This window comes from Peromyscus maniculatus, chromosome X (genome assembly GCF_049852395.1).
Source record: "Peromyscus maniculatus bairdii isolate BWxNUB_F1_BW_parent chromosome X, HU_Pman_BW_mat_3.1, whole genome shotgun sequence".
In the NCBI taxonomy this organism is placed as follows: domain Eukaryota; kingdom Metazoa; phylum Chordata; class Mammalia; order Rodentia; family Cricetidae; genus Peromyscus; species Peromyscus maniculatus.
The window spans coordinates 32565014-32571751 of NC_134875.1; the positions used below are offsets into that span (position 1 = coordinate 32565014).

The following is a 6738-nucleotide window of genomic DNA, read 5'->3' on the forward strand; positions in this document are numbered from 1 at the left end:
TACAAAGGTTGGGCAGGGCTCCACAACTGAGAATGTGGTATGGGTGGAGTAGGGGTGGTGGCCTTGGGCATTATCCAGGGATAAGTGAGCACTCAGAAGCAGAGATCTGGAAAAGCAGAAGCCTATGTGCTACAGAGGCTCATGTAAACCAGTTGAGCTCCCTTACATGGATGAAGTAGTTGGTTTTAAGAGAAGCATGGGTGCTAGCAAGCTATTTTCTAGCCAGGTTGCGTTAGTCCCCAGTGTTTTTTCCTGGGTAGGTCTTTGAGGGTTATCCATTATGATGCATTACAGAGTCTAGAAGTCTAACTTTGTGCCGAGTCTAGGCACCTAGGTAGTATGACTAGGGGTTTCTGTCATAAAACTGTAACCAGGAAAAGGGAAGAGAGAAATGAAGACAATTGATGGGCAAGGAGAAATGGATGAGGGAATTTAGGATAGCAGAAGGCCTAGTTTTGAGTGTGAGTAAAGGCATGTGCCTGAAATATGCACTTGGAAGGTGGAGACAGGGGGGCCAGGACAGCTTTGGGTACCTAGGGAATTTCAGGCCGACTTGGCCTACATCAGGCACTATCCTCCAAAAAAATAGCCAGGAAAGCACTTGATGCTCTTACAGAGGATCTCCATTTGATTCCCAGCACCCCACATAGTACTTCAAACTATCTGTAACTTCAGTTACAGGGATCCAATGTCCTCTTCTGACCTCCATGGGCATGCATGTAGTATACATACGTACATTCAGGTAAAACACTCAGGCAGATAAAATAAATATTTTTTTATTTTTTATTTTTCGAGACAGGGTTTCTCTGTGTAGCTTTGCGCCTTTCCTGGGACTCACTTGGTAGTCCAGGCTGGCCTCGAACTCACAGAGATCCGCCTGGCTCTGCCTCCCGAGTGCTGGGATTAAAGGCGTGCGCCACCACCGCCCGGCCAAATAAATATTTTTTAAAAGGGGACACATTGTGTGTGTGTGTGTGTGTGTGTGTGTGTGTGATAATATGTTGTGAAACAAACAAAGGATAGGGTTTTGCAGGCTAGCCTATGACTAAGTAACAAAGAAGAAAGCTAGGTTTGTCAATACAGGCCTGTAACCCCAACTACTTGGGAGGAAGAGGCAGGAATATTGCAAGTTCAAGGTCAGACTTGACAACTTAGTAAGAGCTGGTCTCAAAACAAAAGGTAAAAAGAAGTCCTGGACTACAGCTCAGTATTGGAGAGCCTTGCTTAACCCAAAGAAGGCCCTAGGTTAGTTTCCAAATACTAGGTGTTGGAGGAGGGAACAAGAGATTGAATATAGGGTTTAATATGATGAAAGCACATTATTTGAATATGTGAAAGCATCCCAATGAAACACATTATTTGGTATAATTAAAATATGCTAATATAAATGTTGAAAAAAATAATATCTAGGGCTGGCAAAATGGCTCAGTTGAGAAAAACTTTAAAAACTAATAAAAATAAACAAACAAAAAAGATAGCTTAGTGGGTCGAAGCTCTTGCTGCCAAGTGTGGCTACCTGAATTCAATCCCCAGGACCCCCTTGGTGGAAGGGGAGGACCAACTCTTGCACACTGTCCTCTGCCCTCTACATGTGTGCTCTGTCATTCATGCCTACACACGTACACACAAGATCAATAAAAGACGGCCAAGTTTAAATATATCTCTACAGATAGATATTTAGAACCCACATATGTAAAAGCTGGAAGTTTAGTTCTAAAAATGAACACCATAAATGTGTAAAGTAAGTTTTTATATATCGTGGCAAGGGAGAAGGCTGCGGGGAAAGCCAAAATATCTGATTAAGAAAAAAGACTGGAGAGCACAGAATTCATTGTCCTGGCAGCCATAGGGCATATCCCAAAGACAGATTTGGAGGGTGGATTTAGATTAATTTTTATGGAATGGCAAGCAGATTAATAGGGAAAAATATTGGGGGTGCACTTTATTCAGAGCTGGGTCCATGCCTCAGGACACAAGAAGACACACATGCCAGGGTGGATCACTGTACCTGTCCTATGGCTCTGTAGTCAGGAGTAAGACAAGGACTCTATCTGACCTAATGCGGGCACTATGAAGAGACAGCCTCCCACTCAGAGCTTGATGTATGCTGATCAGACCATTAAGCCAACCTCAGTCCTCCATGGATGCTGTCCTCTGGGCTCCCACTGTGTTCTCCAGAGCTCCCTAGTTCACACAACTTCTGTGGCCCTAGTCTGCCCATGTGTCCCCACCACCCAAGAATAACCTGGTGTTTCCTCTCTGTCACAGTGTGTCAAGATGATGATCCTGGGTACCCCCTTACTTCCTCACTGATAGGAACCCCTCAAGTCCTCCAGGACAGGGCTACACAGAACTGGGCTCCTCCCCAGCCAGAGGCCTGTGTGTTTGGAAGATCCAAAGGGGAAGGAGAAGCTGTGACCCGCACAGGCAATCCCTGAGCTCCCACAGACAGGCAGGAGAGGATGCACAGGCCAGCACACTTCTGGGCAGAAGCTGAGGAAGGAGGAGGCAAGAGGGGCTGTGAAGTCAGGACTGCTCCCAGCAAGTGGCTCTGTTAACTCCAGAAGGCAGAGTCAGTGGGAGCTGAATTGGCTTAGCTGTGTGGGTGCAGACTTAGCCATCATGAGAGGCCTGGAGGACCCTTGAAGTCCTGCTGTGAGTCAGGGCAATTTGGCAGGCTGGAGAGAGCCAGGATGCCCTGGAGGCAGGAGAGGGCCCCACTTGCTGCAGCGCAGATGGGAGTGATGGCCTCCAATTCCAGGTCAAGTGATGGCTTCTGGGTGCCCAGAGCAGCCGGGCCTCTCTCTGCATGCAGGGGCCCAGCACCCTTCTGGGCAGTGGTGGGGAGGTGCCCCATCAGAGGGAGACACAGGGCCAACTTTACCAGCTCTCCTGGGCCTGGAGAACTGCCTAGGACTTGGGGGCCAGGCTTTGCATTTCAAACATCAAGATAAGCCAGACATGGTGATACAAGCCTGTAATCCAAGCACTGGGAAGGCTGAGGTGGGGAGGATCAGGAGTTCAAGGCCAGCCTGGGCTACAGTGAGTCCTTCTCTCAACAAAAGGGCAAACCTCAGCAACAAAAAACAAGTCAGGATAGACTGTGCACAGAGGGACATTTGATCCCCCTCTAGGTGACACTGGAAAGCCTGACAGTGTCAGAGCAGAGGAAGCTCAGGAGGCCTTACTCTGAGTCATAGCCTACTAGTGTTGGCCTTGGAACCATTGCTCCATGTCCCATTCAGCCCTGGAGGTGGTCTGTCTGAAGCCTTCATCTGGCAGGACAAACACCATAGGGGTTTTGTCTCAGCTCCGATTTGGGCATGTGATTTGGTATATTCATAAAGGCCAGAGGCTGTACTGATACCATTCTATGAGGTTCTCAACTAGGGTTGGTGTCCCCTGACAATTGGTATCGGGAACACCTTATTCTTGGCATAGTTACATACTGTTGACTGAGTTTGCATGGGTATGTGGTCACGCTTGCAGCCAGTGTCCTGTGTTCAATGGGGAGGTGATCATACGCTGGTCTCCATGAAGTTTGTCTACTCGGTGGAGGCATGAGCACTATCTGAGGGAAGGGGTTTGTGCGTCTAACTAAAGATTGGCCAAGAACCCTGGTCTGTTTAGGAAATGCTTTATCTGGGTGTGTTTGTGCATCGCATCGTTGGAAGTGATGCTGTTTCATGATAACTTCCCTACTAGTGGTGTCTCCTGAGAAATGATAGAGACCAGGAAATGGGCTACGACTGGCTCCTAGCACAACAAGAAGGGGTTTTTAGATTTTTTTCTAGACTTTGATATTCTTGGGACTCATGTTCTTTTTAATGACAGAACTTTTTGTTTTGTCTGAGACAGGGTCTCACAGAGCTACTGAGGAGGATCTTGCATTTCGTATCCTAACTCCACCTCCAGACTCCTACGATTACAGGAATGTGCCATCGGACTTGACTCCAGAATTGCATCTAAAGAAATAAAGGGGGCTTTGGTATCTATGTTGCTCCTGCCCTGGGACACTAGGTTGGTCCCCTCTGTGGGTCCATGGGATTCAGTGCAGGAGACAGCGAAGGGCACCCAGCTAGCTGTGCAGTCTGCTGTGGCATTGGTTGAGGTCATTGTGACATAAGGTGATACTGATAGTGGTTTCCAGGACAATAGATGTAGCGGCTTGAGCCTTCTGTGTCTGCTCCGCAGTGGGCTGGAGGGTCTCTTCATCAACTATCCCTTCGCCCCATGTCAGCAGGAACCCTGAGCTGACAGCTGGAGCAACCAGTAATGGCGACCTCGATGGCCTTGCATAGACCCATTGAGGGAATCCTGGAGAACAAGGCGTCTGCAGCTTCCCCACTGGTGGCCAGGGGAAGAGGTGAGTAAAAGGTCCCAGAAGTGGGATGAAATGAATATCCTGGCGGTGTATCTCCAGCTGACAAAAACAATCGTTTGATGGAACTAGATGAACCAAACACTCCTTACCACAATGCGATAGGTGATGAGGAAGATACCTCCAGTGATTCAGAAACCAGTGATGTCATGACTCCAGATATACTGGCTAAGAAATTAGTTGCTGCTGAAAGCTAGGAGCCCAAGCATCAGATTCAGGAATAAGAACACAGTGGAGAGGAAGAGCCAAAACAGAAGCAAGAATTTGAAATGAAAAGGAAGCCTCACTAGAACGAAGGCCTGAATATTAAATTAGCTGGACAGTTCATTTCAACAGCTCTGTACGATGGAGAGGAAGAGGATGCAGATGGAGACGTCTTGAATATTGAAGAGTCAAGGACCTACAACAATCCACTGACAGCAGAACAAATCGCAAAGTGCATAAAAGAAATGTGTTCAACACTGCAGTCGTTCGTCAAATACAAACCTCGTTACTGTGACACACTACGTCTTGATCTCTACAATTTGTGACTTAAGTGTCAAAGTACATGGCCAGTTAGCATCTATTGCCAAACATGAAGTGATAACCATGGAGACGCATTAGACTGAAAATGCCTGATTACTGCATGTATTCTTGTACCTGAACTTCCCCACAAATACAGTGTAATATCATTAGTCGCAAGTGGCTTTATTTTTATAAGACCACTGGTTAATTTGCATTAGTTAATCCATAACTTTTATGCTTTAGAAATGAAATGTCATTGGGGGAACTAATTTGTTTTAGTCACTTCTACATGGTGGTACCTCTTAGAAAAACTTTGTGAGGTTGTGGTTTGATATTTTTTTCTTATTTTATTCAAAAACCTGTTGGCACAGTAGAATATATAGGTAGAATTTTAGGGTGAAAGAAAGTATTTTTACCTGTTTTCTTTAGCTTGTTTTGGCTAATTGGGGAGACTAGGAGTTACCATTGCATTTTTCTGATCTATGACCTCTAAAAGTCCTGTTGATGTTCTTTGTGCTTGTAAGGGAAGAACTGAATTTTTCTCATCCAGACTAGTTTTCCCCACTCCCACCCAATTAAATTACCATGCTAAAGTGGCCCTGACATCTGCTCTGCTTGTTTTGGTTTTCTAGGACCACGTGCTGTCTTGACGTTCCCCTTCTGTACTTGTCTTGATCTGCTTTTCTTTCCTACTCCCTTCTGCCTAGACACATACAGTTGTAAGGATTGTATTATAGGATGGCGAAGTCTGTCAGACAGGAGGAACTCCTTTCTTGCACATTCTGTCCTTTGTTGCAGTCATGAAATTCTCACTTTGATACCTGCTAGTTCAAATACAGGAAGTAAGTAGATCCAGTAGCCACACCATGGCAGGAAGGACAGCTAAGCAGCCTGATCTCTCTCTCTCTCTCTCTCTCTCTCTCTCTCTCTCTCTCTCTCTCTCTCTCTCTCTCTCTCTCTCCACTTCTCTGATTAACAGCTTGGTCAATACATGGCTAATATTAGTTAATTGGACCTACTTAGACCTTAGAAAACAATTAACTGAGGTTTTTTTGCATGATGAGAAAATTGTATATAACCAGATATATGAGTGTTCCTGAATGTACAGACAGAATTTTGCCTGAACATTTTTAAATGTAAAGATTCTAAGCAGCCCATGCTTTAAGGGAATATGATAATGCACATCATGACAAATGAACTTAATTCCTATAACGTGGTAGAAATTATTCGGATTTTCCCCCCTGAAATGTGGTGTAGTTCCTGTGTGCCTTAATTTAGTGATGATTTTCTTTGTAGTCATTTTTTTGTATTGTAAATGTTTAGTAGTCCCAAATTAACCTATTATATGGCAGACCTTTTAAAGTAATATATATATATATATATATTATATACACATATATATGAAATTGCTTTTATTGAACAGGTTGTCTTCCACTTTAAATGTGTGGAATTATCATGATGTCGACATTTTTAAAAAGTGGGGAGAGTCCAAAAACAAAAGGAAGAAGGAAGAAAGGCAGGAAGGGGCCAGCAGCAAGTTGGCTAGTCAGTTAACAGTGCCTACCTCCAAGCCTGAAGGCCTGGGTTTGATACCTGGGGTCCACACAGTAGAAGGAAGGACTCCTGGAGTTTGTCCTCTCACTTCCACATTTGAACTATGGCACTTTTTATAATTCCCCTAAATAAACAAAGAAATGTTAAAGAAAGAAAGTATAGGGTTGGTGATGTAGCTCAGTTGGTGGATTATCTAGCATGCCTGAAGTCCTAGATTTGAACATCACACTGAGTAAACCAGCCCTGATGGTTCCCATACCTATAATCCCAACACACAGCAAGTGAAGGCCCGATGATCA

The 6738-nt window shown here is 45.0% G+C and overlaps 1 pseudogene; it reads left to right on the top strand.

Annotated features, from left to right (window-relative positions):
* The first annotated feature begins 3879 nt into the window (after positions 1 to 3879).
* LOC102919910 (protein phosphatase inhibitor 2 pseudogene) lies at positions 3880 to 5055 on the top strand (annotated as a pseudogene).
* Positions 5056 to 6738: the final 1683 nt, after the last annotated feature.